Source organism: Muscardinus avellanarius, assembly GCF_963383645.1.
Source record: "Muscardinus avellanarius genome assembly, chromosome: X".
Lineage (NCBI taxonomy): Eukaryota > Metazoa > Chordata > Mammalia > Rodentia > Gliridae > Muscardinus > Muscardinus avellanarius.
The window spans coordinates 78703744-78719707 of record NC_137792.1 but is presented as its reverse complement, the minus strand read 5'-3'; positions in this window follow the sequence as shown (position 1 = coordinate 78719707).

Below are 15964 nucleotides of genomic sequence, written 5' to 3'. Positions count from 1 at the left end.
ACATTTGATGCATTTTGTTTTAAAAGTAGGCCTTGTTTTTCAGCTTCAACTGAAGTTCTATGTGAAGATTGATAAATCAGTTTTTACTTGTTTTATTAATAAAATGTAAATTAGATATCTTAAAAAGAGACATCATTTAAAAGACTCAGCCATAGGAGATTTCAATGGAGATTATTCTAGCTATATTGCTATAAAATAAAACATGTACATTTTTCTTTTCTTTTTAGGGGAATGTTCTTGGAAAAAACTCCAAGTTGAGAAGTATTTACTGTATTAGCAGCTGAATACACTCAAAAGGCATAGTGTAAGAAAGTGAACAATATTTTATTAAATCATTACGTTTCAAACTGTGTTTTGCAATCCTGAAATACTACTTTTTGCCAAAATTATAAAAATAATTTAGCTCGTGGAGAAAACTACTTCTCCAAATGGCCTGACATATGTCTTAAGTAAATTTTTAGGGGAAAAGATAAGAACTTGAATAGACTGGACTTTTTTAAATTCATTTAAAATTATCTGTGTCGATTTTTTTTTTTTGGTGGTACTGGAGTTGTGAAAGCCCTTCTATATCTGGGCTACACTCCCAGACCTCTTTTTTTTTTTTTGAAACAGGGCCTTTTACGCCAGCGCGGCTAGCGTCAAACCTGCATGATCCACCTGTCTCTGCCTCCCAAGCGCTGGGATTTCAAGCATGCGCCACCATGTCCGGCCTGTGTGTAGATATTTCCAAATGCTATATCTGAAGGTATATTAATATTCCAACTAGAAATCCTAAAAATTAACAACAATAAAGGCAAACAATACAATTTAGAGATAGGTAAAAGACTAACATAAATAATGAATCTCCACAGATAACCAATCTTAGTTGTCTGTTGGATGGGAAATCTTGTTTCTCTGGTTCTGGTGTGTGTTACCTATTTCTTCTTTGTAGTTAATCTCTTTGAGTGTTTTCTCTAGCGCTGGTTTTGAAGACATAATTCCTTCAGTTTCTGTTTGTCATGGAAGCTTCTTATTTTTCCATCTAATTTGATAGAAAGTTTTGCTGGGTAGGAAATTTTTGGCTGGAAGTTGTTTTCTTTCAGAGTTTGGAATATGTTACTCCAAGCCCTTCTGGCTCTCATGAGTTGGTTTGGGAAGTCTGGAGTGATTCTAATTGGTTTGCCTCTGAATGTCACTTGGCCCTTTGTTTTTGTTGCCTTTAAGATTCTCTGCTTGGCTTCCACATTGGTCATTTTGACAATTATGTGGCATTGGGATCCTCTTCTCTGATCCTGTCTAAAGGGAGTTCTATAAGTTTCCTGGATCTGTGTATCAACCTCTTGCTCTATGTTTGGAAAATTTTCTGCTATTACTTCCTTGAAGAGATTGTTGATCCCTTTGGTATCACTTTCTTTTTCCTCCTCTATTCCAATTATTCTTAGGTTAGCTCTCTTAAAATGGTCCCATATTTCTTCAATGTCAGATTCCTGCTGTTGGATATTTTTTCCTAGATTAGAAACTATGCGTTCATTTTTGAAATGATCATCTTCTAAGAGCGAGATTTTGTTCTCCATGTGGTCTAATCGGTTGTTTGTGCTTTGAATTGAGGCCTTTACTTCATTAATTGCATCCTTTTTCTCTTTTTGGCTCTCTCTGAGTTCTTTTCGAAGTGCCTCTATTATTTCTATAGTTATTTTCCTGATTTGATCTTCTAGAAATCTCTGATTTTCTGTTTTATCAGGTTCTGATGTTGTGGGGTTGTGGGCATTCATTGCTCCATTGTTATTCCTCTTTCCCATGATTTCGGAAGTTTGTGCCTTCTCTGGGTTCTTCCTTTGGGTCACTATGACTTCACTTAAGGTGTTCTGGATCTCGAGTCAGTAGTATCTCAGACCCCACTACTCCTTTACTGGGTTGTATCACAGAGTCTCCAACCCAGAGAGTCGATAGAGGCTGCTTTAGACTGTGGAGGGTGCCAGGTTGCACGGTCTCCTATGGTGTGATATCTCTGCCACCGCCACTCCCCCACTGGGTCAAGTCCCAGGGAGTACAGTACTGGGATTTCTTCTCTGTGGCCCGCAATTTGACTCACTGTTCTTGAGTACACAGATGTAGCTGTACTGGACTCGGTGAATTCACTGCTGCTGCCGCCGGTGACAATATGGCACCGATGCTACACCCTCGGGGGTGAGGCTGACGTATTTCTTCTGGGTTTTGAGTTCCACTCTGAATCCCTGCAGCGTGTGCTGAGCTCAGCCACTGGGAGCTTTAGATACTCCCTGTGCCGAGAAATCCCACCTGGCTGTTCCACAGCTGCTCACCTCGGCTTGCTGTATCTGTCCAGTGAACTTGCCGCTGCTGCCGGCAGTATGGCGCTGCTGCTGCGTCCTCGGGTGTGAGGCCGGTGTATCTCCTCAGTGGCTCTAAGCTCTGTTCTCAGTCTGCCTTCTCTCTGGAGCCTGGTGATTTTTTTGTTTCTCTGGTGATGGTGTTTTCTGGCTATGAAAGGTGCTGATTTTGTGGTAATGGAGATTGGTTGTTAGCGGGGCTCTTAAGCCCCACCTTTCTTGGTCGCCATCTTCCCGGAAGTCAAAAGTGCCTTTTTAAATGTCACTTTATCAAAGATGTCCATTCAGAGCATTTTATCCAAAATAGTAGTCCAACTGTTCTCTAGCACTTTACCAATCTAGTTTTCTTTGGATATGATGTTATTGAGTATTTATTTTAATTCCTCTTCAGCTAGAATATAAGCTCCACAGCTGGGCGAGGTGTTAATACCCACACTTGGGAGGTGAAGACAGGAGAATTGCACAGGTTCGAAGCCAGCCTCGCTGGCTTTAGAAACCCTGTTTCCAAATAAAAATATAAAATAGGTCTGGGAGTATAGCCCGGAGATAGAAGGCCCTTAGGTTCCATCCTCAGTTCCACCAAAAAAAAAAAAAAGAATATAAGCTCCACTAAGGCAGAAATTTTATTCTCTTGTGAACCCTTTACTCTATCACCAGAGTTGAAATTCTTGCTATCAAGTTAAGGAAAATTAAATTTATGAACTCTTCTTTGCATAGGCTTCTTTCAAAGACCCGCACCTAATTTTGCATTTATAATTGTTTTTTATTTAAATTTTTTTTTTTTAAAGTGGATCTATCAGCAATGTATAGGCTTCAGACCACACCAAAGCATGCTTGGCATCAGTGCCTGACCTAAAAAGTGTTCAATAAATACTTTTTTAGAAAGAAAGAATAAAAAGTGAACAATTTACAATGAGAACAATTTGTTAGATCTTTTCCTTTTTATGTGTAATGCTGGGGATTGAATTCAGAGGCATTGTACTTATATGCTATACTCCAAGCCCTATTTTATTTTTTATTTTGATGAGGACCTAAGCTTCTGAGGCTGCAGCTTAAATTTGTGATTCTCCTTACTCAGTTTCACAAGTACTGATATTATAGACAAGTACCACTATGTCCTGCTAGATATTTCCTTAATAGCAGGTTTTAATAAGAGTTGAACTTGGCTTGAAAACCCCAATGGTTTTGCATGTTCTTTGAAGATGTAGGAAATGGGCTGTTTTGTAGGATGTGAAAGCAATACTAGAAGGAAAATTTTGCTAAAGTCCTATTTTTTTCTAGTGGTAGGACACCAAATTAGGCCATAGGTATACATTCTAACTTACTGCCTAAATAAATTATGTTCCAATTATAATTACATTTCTTGTAACACAATCTTTTTTACTTCTATTTCCTAAGATAGGAACTACCATCTCTGATATGTACAGAATTATCTGAAACAAGACTGTCTTATTAGCACACTGGAATTTTCTTGCTTTTCCACATGTTGTTTTTAAAGTTCTCAAGGCTTTTAAGAATTTTTATAGATTCAGCATGGATTGTGCCACAAGGTATCATCTGGCCAGTGGAAAAAATATAGATGCTATATGAAGAACTTATAAATGTAGTTAAATGTGCAAACACACATGCACACATTATATGTACAGAAAATGGAAAGAGAAAAACTGATTTAGTAAATGAAACTTGAGATTTATTTTTCACTTGTTAGCATTAGCTTCTCTACAGAATAATCCAACTCTTCTTGAGTCATTAATAAGAAATTCATTAAAATGAGCCATTAATTAAAGTGCTTAGTTAAATAATACATTACACTTTAAATAATGGTCAAAACTAGTTACAATGAAAACTATGAATTGATCACTCTCAATTTATAGAAGCCCATCTGCCTTGGTTTTTAATCTACTCAAATTGTTCTTTTTTTTTTTTTTTGGCCAGTAGCATTGCCTGAGGCAAATTTATATCAACCTGAAAAAAAGCAATAGAAAGTTTTGCTTCAGAGGTTTTTCATTGCTTAAAGCTACAATCCTTCTTTAAAAGCATCAAGGTATGTTATAATTAAAAATATATCAATTGCTTAACTTGTCAACCAAAGGGAGTTATTATAAAACATTATTTTCCTTCAAACAGCTAGATTCTCATTGCTCGTAGTGTGATTTCATTTACAAAAAATATAATTAAAGTGCACATTTAAGCTCTGGGGAGGAAACCTCATCAAAGCATCTCCAAAACCTTCTGGAATCTGTTCAAATTTCAGGAGACTGTACATACTAACATTCTATTGTTCTATTCACATTTGCAGATAAACATGTGGAAATAAAATTAATATGCATATTTGTGATTATCTCTTGAGGGGAGGGGTGAGAAAGACATCATAAATGTTAACTTGATTGTAGTAACAAAATGATTGATATTATAAAGATACTTCCTTTTTGGTGAGTTATTTCTTATTTTATTCTCCCCTTTGACCTTTTTTTTCTCAACAAATGCAAAATGCAATTAGCTTAACAATTAAAGAAATAATCAGACACTACAAATTCAAATGCTTGCTATTTTGTTAAATAAGCAAAGTTTGTCTTTATAAAAAGTTTGTGAAGCAAAATAACTCCCTCTTCCCCCAATTTTGCCACAAAATATATAATTACAAAAATTAATTTTAAAAATAGAAGGTATTGATAGCAGAGGCTGTACTCTTTTATCTTGTATGAAAAGGAATAAAATAATTTTCATGCATTTATTGTGCAAAGAAGTTGCTTTTCATGGATAAAATTATTTTAATTAAATAATAAACTCAACCCTATGCAAATAATTATGTTGTTAATCTCAGTATATTCCATTAAACAGATATTGTGAAAAAATCTGCTCAATATTAATAAATTGTCATGGAGGAACAAAGAGCTCTTTGCACAGAGATGCGTAATGGATGAAGCACAAAATGTAATAATTGGGAATTGTTTGTCTCAGAGGATGCTAAGTTCATAATTATAATTAAAACTTTTTTACATCATAATATTATCTTTTATTAATACACACACTCTGTCTTTACTTGACTGCATCAATATATATTTTTTCAAATCAATAATGTTCTGTTCATCTACAACCTGCCCTGAAGTTGGACACAAACTGAAGTATGTAAATAATGTCAGCTACTCATACATTCCTTTTTTTTTAAATCAATTTGAGTTTATTGAGACTTGTTTTATAACCAGCATATGGCCAATCTTTATAAACACTTCAAGTGCATTTGAAAAAGATGTGCATTCTGTTGTCATTGAGCCAAGTGTTTTTTAACTATTATTTAAGACATATTGGTCTCTAGTTCTACTCATTCTTTGTATAACAAATTTTCTGTCTAATTGCCTCATCATTCCTTTATTCCTTTTAAGGTGAGTGTTATTACATGATCACTCAAAGATAACTCTGTATGTGTGTGTGTGTGTGTGTGTGTGTGTGTGTGTGTGTGTTTGTGTGTGTATGTGTGTGTGTGTGTGTGTGTGTGATTTTTGTCTGTGTTTGAGTGTGGTACTGTGGGTTATACTACACCTCCAGACCTATTCTTTTTTTGAAAGAGTCTCATGAGTTTAACATGGGTTGGTTTTGACTTTCCAATCCTGTCTGAGTCTGCCAAGTACCAAAGATAACTCTTTAGAACAAGAAATACTTTTTTTAGAAATATAATTAACTTGCTTTGTTTCAAAATTGTAATTTCTTAAGCTCCAGGTGAATTCTATATGTGAGGATATTATGAAATACATAAGCAAAGAATTATTCAGAGGTGCTTTGTATTAAGATAGTGATAGTTCACCAACTTGTTTCTTACAAGAAAATGAAAACATGTCTTTGAGAAATTTTGTGCCCTGTCCTATAGTCAAGGAGTAATCCCTTTAACACATAATAATATGAAGGTTACTAATATACTATATTATGGTTTTTATAGCTTATAAAACACTTTCTTCCTTAAAATAATGATCATGAACTAGAAAAGTCTAATTGTATTATCTCTATTTTATTGTACAAATGGAAAAAACTGAAGCTTAGTTTTTAACTATAGCACAAAGAAAAATAAATTCAGATTTTCTGACTTTAGATCTAGTGCTTGCTTTTCTATTTAATACTGAGAAACTATTATTTAAAGAGACAAAAAAGTAAGAAGGGGTGAAAAATGGGTTGTTAGTAACTGTTCTCTTCTCTAGACCAGTCAGTCAAGTATACCATTAGCCTTCAGAATTTTATAATGCTAATGATGTATGTCAGAATTCCTAACCAAGTGACTTGTTTGTACAAGTTACACCAAATAAACTATCTTCATTCAAATATTAATAATTTCCATATCTGACCAAATATTTTCTCCTCTAAGTTGCAAAACTCTTATCTATTTTTTAGTTATGGTGAAATCACCGTAACCTCATTATTATTGGTGTAACAGGGAATACTTCAAGAACCAGTGCTCAAATGGGAAAGAGTATGCTTAGAAAATTTATAGAACAGCCAGGTATGATGGTACATGCCTGTAATTATAGTACTTGGGAGTCTGAGACTGGAAGATCACAGGTTCAAGATAATCACTGGTAACTTAGTGAGACTGTATCTCAAAGTTAAAAATAATGAAAAGGGCTGGGGTGTATTTCAGAGGTATCCCTTTCTTGCGGTACTAGGGATGAAACCCAGGAGCTTTCTACCTCTGAGCTACACTCTCAGCCCTGTTTTTTTTTTATTCTCTAATTTGAAACAGTGTATCACTTAGTTGCAAAAGGCCTCACTAAGCAGGTGATGCTATCCATAAACCGCGATCCTCCTGTGTCAGCCTCCCTAATCCTGGAATTACAAGTGTGCACCACCACATCTGGCTCCCTTGGTTCAGTATTTATTACCACACATACTCCTCTGTCTGTCTGTCTGTCTGTCTGTCTGTCTGTCTCTCTCTCTCTCTCTCTCTCTCTCTCTCTCACACACACACACACACACACACAAACACACACACACACATAGGTTAAAATTTTAAAAATTCACAATATATCACAGAAATATTAATTTCTATTTCAAAGCTTTAATTTTACTTAAATGTTATTATTTTCAGGGTGATTTTGTAGTTGTTTTAATGTTAGTTTCAAGATATTTATTTAATAGTAGTGTCAAAAGGAAATTTAGTATCTATTCCAACAGTCTTACTTGTACAAGTAAGGAAGATAAAGCCAAAAGGGCTGTTACCCACCCAAGTTTACCTAGTAAGTAGTACAGCTCTAAATATTTTTTGTCCTATAAAAATGTTATTTCTGTAAATTATCTCAATTTTTCTCACCCCATCACATAATATAAATTTGAACAAAACAATCATATTTTAATATTGGATTAACATTAGTTGTATACAAATTATAATCCTTCTTGCTAATCAAAATAAATTCCACATGCCGGCCCTGCCTTGTCGCCTGCCCACTGGCCTAGCTCCCTCCCTGGCCCGCACAGCACAGGCTGCGCTGAGGAGGCACGGAGAGGAGGCACTGGCTGGCCTGTTGGCATGCTGCCATGCTGAACTGTGCGGCCCCCAACTGCACGCGGAAGAGCATGCAGTTCAACCTGGCCTTCTTCAGGTTCCCACAGAATCCCGCCAGATGCCAGAAGTGGGTGGAGAATTGTAGGAGAGCTGACTTAGAAGATAAAACACCTGACCAACTAAATAAACACTATTGATTGTGTGCCAAACACCTTGAAACTTCAATGATCTGCAAAACTATACATTTTGCATAGAAAGACTGGGTTAATTTATTTTTCAAAATTAATTGAAGCAGATACTTGTGAAGTCATTGGGAGAGCTCTTATAGCAGAGTTCTTCGAGATAATGCAATGCCAACAATGTTTGATTTTACCAGTCATTTGAACATCCTCATAGTAGACACAGAAAACGAATAAAAAAATTGAATGAAGATGAAATTAGGACAATGAAACCGAAATAAATTGATGAAACTTCTCAACAGGAAAAAAACATAAAGAAACAAACAATAATAAGGCTCAGAACCCTAGCACTTAAAGTCTTTATTTAAAAATTTGATTCTTATGGGTAAGCAAAGCATACCCCTGGATGGGCATGATATTGATTCAATCCCAGAAGGTCTTTGTATTCCTGATAATTTTCAAGCACTGCTGGAGTGCCAGATAAGTTCTGGTGAAGAAAGGCTTTGAGACCACAGCATTTAAGACACTATTCTGTTAAAAAACACAGCAGAAACAGTTGCTAGATATCTGTGAGAGCTGCATTCGGGAGCAAACCCTCAAGGAAGTGAGACACTCACGCTTTTTTTCCATTATCACTGACAATGAGGTAGATATAGCAGGGTAAGAGCACCTGCCTGTGTTAGTGAGGTTTGTGGATGAGGCTCATAACTTGAGAGAGGAATTTGTGGGCTTCCTGCCTTTTGAAGCTGATGCAGAAATTTTGGCTGTGAAATTTCACACTACCATAACTTAAAAGTGGGGACTAAATATGGAATGTTGTCATGGCAAGGCTCACATTGTGTCTAATGGATTTTCTTAGAAAATGAAAGTTGTTTCTAGACATTTAGATAAATATCCCCAAGATGTCTATATACTCTGCTCTTCCTGTGCCTTAAACATGTGGTTAGCAAAATCAGTGCTAGTGGTGGGGGTTTCTGTTGTGTTAGGAAAGATTGAAGAAGTTTGTTCTTTTTTCCATCGGTTACCACATTTGCTTTTAGAACTTGAACAATGTAATTTCTGTTCTTTTTCAGAACAATGAGGAAAGGGTTAAAGAACTGAAGAAAATTTGCCATGATGCTTTCGAAATTTTAGTGGATCAGCTGCAAGCTCCTGTTTTATGTTTAGATGGTATAAATAGTGACACAATTATTAGATGGAATAACTGTATAGCTGGCCGAGCATTTGTACTCTGTAGTGCAGTGACAGACTTTGATTTCATTGTTACTATTGTTGTTCTTAAAAAATGTCTTATCTTTTACAAGGGCTGTTGGAAAAAATCTCCAGGGAAAACCCTCTGATGTCTTCTTTGCTGCTAGTAGCTTGACAGCAGTGTTGCATTCACTCAATAAAGTGATGGAGAATATTAAAGTTTATCATGAGTTTTGGTTTGAGTAAGCCACAAACTTGGCAACCAAACTTGACACTCAAATGAAATTCCCTGGGAAATTCTGCAGAACTCGGCAAGGTAACCTAGAATCTCAGCTAACCTTGGAGAATTACTATAATGAAACCCAAAGCATTCCAATAGTGGAACACATTATTCAGGAACTTAAATATATATTTTCATAACAGAACCTCAAAGCTCTTAAATGCTTATCTCTGATACCCTCAGTCATGGGACAGCTCAAATTCCAACATGTCAGAGGAGTACCATGCTGATATGTACAGACGTGACTTACCCAATCCTAATACACTCTCAGCTCTGCTTCACTGTTGGAGAATCAAATGAAAACACAGAGGGAAAGATTCAGAACTCCCCAGTAATCCTCCCCCAAATTTTTGTGGTATTGACAATAGAATACAGAGCTTTGCTTTGGTAACCCATGTGTTCTGCCACTGAATTATACCTTAGCTCAGAAATTGAATTTTTGTGTCTTAGAACTATAGATCACTCTCAGTTTTTTTTTTTAATGTGAAAGCCCCAGCAATTCATCTAATGTACTTTTGATTATCAAAATATCTAAGAAAGTGAACAGTTGTTTGTTTTCTCTCATATGCAGAAGCTAGATAAAAATTGGGTAACCTAAAGGACTTCAGATAAAGGAGAAGATACTGCAATAGAGTGATGAAGGGCATTTAGGGAAGGAAAAGGGAAATTTGATTACAGAAATAGTTTAAATAATATTATATGCATACATGAAGTTATCAGTATCAACCTCAATAGCATGTATAGGAAGGAGAGAGAATGGAATAAAGTTCAGAGGAAAGACACCAAGTGCTCTGTGCATGTGTTTTTCTATTTTCAATCTCCCTAAGATGTATTATTACAATGAACCAAAAAAGAATATTTAAAATGCCCATAAAAGCAATTTCTCAATAATGACTTAAGTATCAAACTTTTGTACATATGACCTATAAGTTCTACATAAAACACATTTTAAGATGAGATGCTTTGATTTTTTTAATAAATGTTTATGGCACATTGTAGTTATATATCTTAATGGGATAAAAATATTTGTGGACATATACTTGCACACATCACCCAATCCCTAACCCCTTCCCTACCCCTCCATTCTACCCATACTTGGCTTCCTGATTGACTTTGATATGTTTAAGTACATCATGTGCTTTAAAGAGTTTCCTTCTTCCCCCCTCCCCTCCTTTAAATAGGTCACCTTAATTATTCTTCTATAGGATCCCTTCTTCATTAGAGTTCCTCCTGTTACCCATTTCTCCCTAGTTTTCACACATTAGGAAAAGCATCTGACTTCTTAATTTTGGGGACATTTCACTGTAAATGTCATAATTTTGTTCTTCCTTATGGCTGGACAAAATTACATTGTGTACCCATCCCATAGTTTTGAAATCCAGTCATTCACTGAAGGACATCTTGGCTGATTCCACAGTTTGACAAGGGTGAACAATGCAGATATGACCATGGTTGCTCATGCATTAGCTTTTTTAATTTGGTTTTATTTTTTGGGGGGTATTATCGTATTTCACCAACTTCTAAGCAAAATAATAATATAAAAACAACTCTGAAACTGGGTGTGGTAGCATATGCTTGTAATCCCAGTATTTGGGAGGCTGAGACTGGAGGATCACAGTTCACATACAGTGAACCTCACTCTTAGTGAGGCCCTTTGCAACTCAATGAGACCCTGTTTCAAAATAAAGAATAAAAAATAGGGCATGAGGTGTAGCTCGGAGGTCAAATGCCCTGGGTTCTATCCCCAGACCCCCAAACAACAACAACAACAACAACAACAACAACAACAACAACACCTACTCCAAGATTCCATGTAACCCCAATCAGAGCAGGAATAAAAAATGAAATCAAATAACAAATGCTGATGAAACTGTGGGGAAAGAGAAACTCTTTTACACTGATGGTGGGAGTGCAAACTAATTTAGCCACTATAGAGATCAGTGTGGAGATTCCTTCAAAAACTGGGAATAGAACTACCATATGATCCAGCTATATCACTCCTGGGTATTTGTCTAATGGGGTTAAAATCAGAGAACTACAGTAACTTATGCATACACATGTCCATAGCAGCACAATTTGAAATAGCCAAAGTATGGTACCAAACTAGGTTTCCATCAACAGATGAATGGATGCAAAATTATAGGAAATACACACAATGGAATTCTATTCAGTTTATAAAGAACAAAATCATAACATTCACAAAAAAGATGGAAATATCTGGAGAACATTATGTTAAGTGAGATCAGCCAAGCACAGATAGAGAAGGGACATGTGTTTTCTCTAATATGCCCATGCCCAAACTAGGGAGTATTGGGGATACCAGAGGGACTCCAGAAAATGGTGGGGGAATCTCAGCAAAGCTAGAATGAAAAAATAGAAGAGAAATAAGGCTGAGGTTGGTTAATGGAGGTGCTATAATCAAATATGTGTAAAATTATGAATAGAGCATGGTTAAACTGGACAGTCATTGTTGGGGGGAGAGTATCTAGGGGGTGAGAGGGCACCAAGCACAGTCTAAATGTATACCATTTTCAATATGTTCCACATATAAATAAAAAAAAAGAGAAAAGAAATCTCACAAACAGCCTCTCAAAGACCTGTGGCAAAAAAGTGATATTTTTTTTTATTTTGCCCATTATATTTAAGTTTAAGCTTCTATTTTTAGTATTAAAAGCCTACATGTTAAATTTGCATTAACTAAGTAAATAACAAGATACAATAAATTAATTATTTGATATGAGTTTTTGGTTTTCTTTTGGTAATAAATTGCCTTTAAAATGTAGGATGTGAGTAAAGGAGGTCCAGTTGGGAGGATGAACTTTTAAACACAAAAATGCAGAAAAGGGGAAGTAAAAGTAGTAGTAGAAGAACATTTTTACAGTATAGTAGCAAAAATGAATTTGCATTAAAAAATCTCTTCTATAAGAATAAAAACTTTTTCTTCCAAATTTACTATGTAGAAATAAGGTTTGTTAAATTTTAAAATGGTGGCTTCTTTTTAAAATTATCCCCAATTCCATAAAAATGTTATTAATTTAATAAATGTGTTAAATTACTACTCTCCTCAGACACTATATGTGTCAGAAACTCAAAATTATTTTGTAATGAAGCTATGCATTGGAATATCATCTTAATAAAAGAAATTAAAACTGAAAGATAAAATAGTAATTTTGTCAGATTATCATATACCATAATTTGCCTAAATTATAATTTTATTTAAGTAGATATATGTTCAAATTCTTGGCATATATATATATATATATATATATATATATATATATATATATATACCAATTATACAACTATCTCTTTAGTTATATTGGAAGGTCTTTGAGGGCAAGAAATGTATCTAAGTATTCTGGAATTCTTAGTTTCTATTTCTTATGTTTTTTGAAAAGTCTATAAAGTTGTTTAAAATAAATAATTTAATATTTGAGAAGATACACACAGAGCATCTCAGAAAAATTGTAGAAACAGTGTACTTTTCTGAAATTTCTGTGCTAAGTTTCCTCAAGCAAGTTTGATATAGTTTCTGGAAGGTGTTTTTAAACTGACCGACATGATCCAAAATTGCATCTCAGTTTCTATCTATAGGTGACTTTCGTTTTCTACTTTTTCCCTCTTATTTTCCTGTCCCTCATCAAGATTGAAAACAGTATAAAAAGGTTACCATTCACTTATTTTTCTCATTACATACATTGCATAGAGATTTGAGTTTAGCTTTGTGTTTAATGAGGGTATTTGTAAAATCATCATTGTTTTATATCCTCTATGATAGATGATGAATTTGTGGTTAGAATATTTAGATTTTCTACAAAAGAAATCTCAAAATGCTCTGATTTTTGTTCCACATATTATTTATCTGGCATTACCAAAAGTGAGAATGGAATTTAGGAACAATATTTTTACCCCTATAATTAATATAATTTTAGAGCTGTAGAAAAAATCAGAATACAACAGGTCCATACTGTAAAGTCATTGTTAGTAAATGGAATATGCCTTACTTATTGAAAATTATCTTGATTTTTTTTAATAGGAAAGTATTTTTCACTTATGTTTAACTTAATAATTTCCTATTACAGCTGCTGAATTTTAAATGAGAAATTTTGTTCTTTGGTTTCCACAGTAGATAAAGAGAATTGCCACTTATCATATCTGTAATTAATCCAAATTTTGTGATAAATATTTGATAATTTAGTTAACATATTTAATGAGTTCCTGGATGTTTGAAATAAGCTGTTTTTTTTTTAACTGTGTCTGAGTTTTATGGCCATTGGAAAAACTTCAAATACCTCTTATATTCTTCATTTTCTCTCTTGTCCTTTCCCCTCATTCTGACAGCCTTTAAGTAAAGGTGCACATCTGCTGTCATAAACACACAAATTAGCACACCAATGTTTCTGATGAAAAAAAGTCAGAACAAGAAGACAATGTTTTGAAACAAGCCAGTTTTTCAGTAAATTATATGCTTCATTGCCATAAAAATCTAACAAATAGAACTTATATCTCATTAACTGAAAGCACAATATGACTGCAGCAATATTTATCTCCCCAAAGAGTGCTTATCTACAGGAAAAAAGATGAAAGTTTTGCTTAGAGCAACATGTCACCAATGACAGTATTAACTTTACTTTTTAAAAAATGTCTAAGAATTTTGAAAAATGTATACTTACCCAGGAGTTTTGGTGCACACTTGTAATCCCAGAGCTTTGGAGGCTGAGACAGGAATATCACACAGGTTCACAGGCAGCATCTGCAACTTAGTGAGAACCTGTTTCCAAATAAAGTATAAAATAAGTCTGGGAACATAGCCAGGGGTAGAAAAGCCCCTGGGTTACACCACCTGTACCACAAAAAAAGGAAAGAAAAATATATATTAACCCATTCTCCAACTCTTTTTTCAGATTAAGCACAGTGGCAGGTTATATAGTACATAAGTTATATGATAGCTAACTTTGTTCCATTTTAGCATCATTCTAATGATTCTTTAGCATTGCTAAAGCCAGTAAAATTTTTTCACAGCATACTTAGGTCCCAAATGCCACATAACATTTAATTCTCTGGGTAGTTTAGTTTTGTAAAGGCAGCAGGAAAGAAACTCACTTTACCTCTATACAAGATAGAAACCTCTTTTCAAATAGAATATTAAATGACTTTTCAAGGGCTTGGGTAGCTCAAACCAAGCTCTTCTTATTTTGTTATTTGGGGATTGCATTAAACTGAAGAGCTTCTGTACAACAAAGGAAACTACTGCAACCGAGAGCAAAGAGAATGGGACATTTTTACCACCTGCTCTTCCATTGAAGGACTAATATCTAGAATATATAGAGAACTCAAGAAACTCAACACTAAGAAAACAAATAACAAAATCAAAAAATGGGCAAGAGAACTAAATAGACACTTCATAAAAGAAGAAATTTAAATTGCCAATAAATGCATAAAAATGCTCAACATTATTATCAATCAGAGAGTTGTGAATAAAAACTACCCTGAGATTTCATCTAAATCCAAATAAAATGACAATCATTCAAAACACAAACAATAACAATTGCTGGCGAGTATGTGGAGAAGTGAGAACTCCAATACATTTTTGGTTGGATTTCAAATTGGGAATCTACCCAAAATATTTTAAAACAAGCTACCAAACTAATGCATGTTTATCTGTGTTCATAGCTGCACAATTCACAATTGTCACACTATGGAACCAGCCAAGATGTTCATCAATAGATGAAAGGATTACAAAACTATGGGATATGTACACATAATATTGTGGCAGGCAGAGAACCTGGGGACAGTAAGGGTTAAAAGAGGCCATCTACAAGAGAAACAAAAACAAATAATATTAAGAAGACATGGAAACAAGAACAATGAAAATTAAAACAAAATTTCAGCCCTTTTTCCAGACCAAACTCAAGAAAAATTGTGTAAATGAATTCCAGGTATGAGAAAAATGGGAAGGCAGACATGTGTTTTCAGGAGATTACGTCCCACCAGTCCCAGAAGATTAAATATTTATAGAATAAGGATTGAAATTGGGTAAAAGTCATAGTGCTTTTTCATTGGTGCTGTAAGACCCAATTCTGACCAATCATAAAATAGCAGACGGGAACCTCAATAAAATTTAAAAGTCCTCCTCCTGAGAGCTTCAGGGATTATTTCCTTTGGAAGTCTTCTCCCAGCTGTGTGTGGGGAGCTGTTTCTGTCTTGTATCTTTCTTAAAATAAACTTATATTTATATACTCTTCAATAGTCCTTGAACTTCATTTGTTAAAATCTACTGGACAAGAATCCAATAAGAGAAAATACCCCTAATATCAATATGAGTCATAGTTTCTCCATATTCAATAGCATATTAAAACAAATGAATAATAATCTGTACACACACTGATTAGGTACAATAATCCTAACAAAAATCTTAATAATAGTCCTAAGTAGGAGCATCTCTAAGCTCTATTAACAGGAGACCAGATAAACAGTGCTACTTTCATAAAACTGAAGA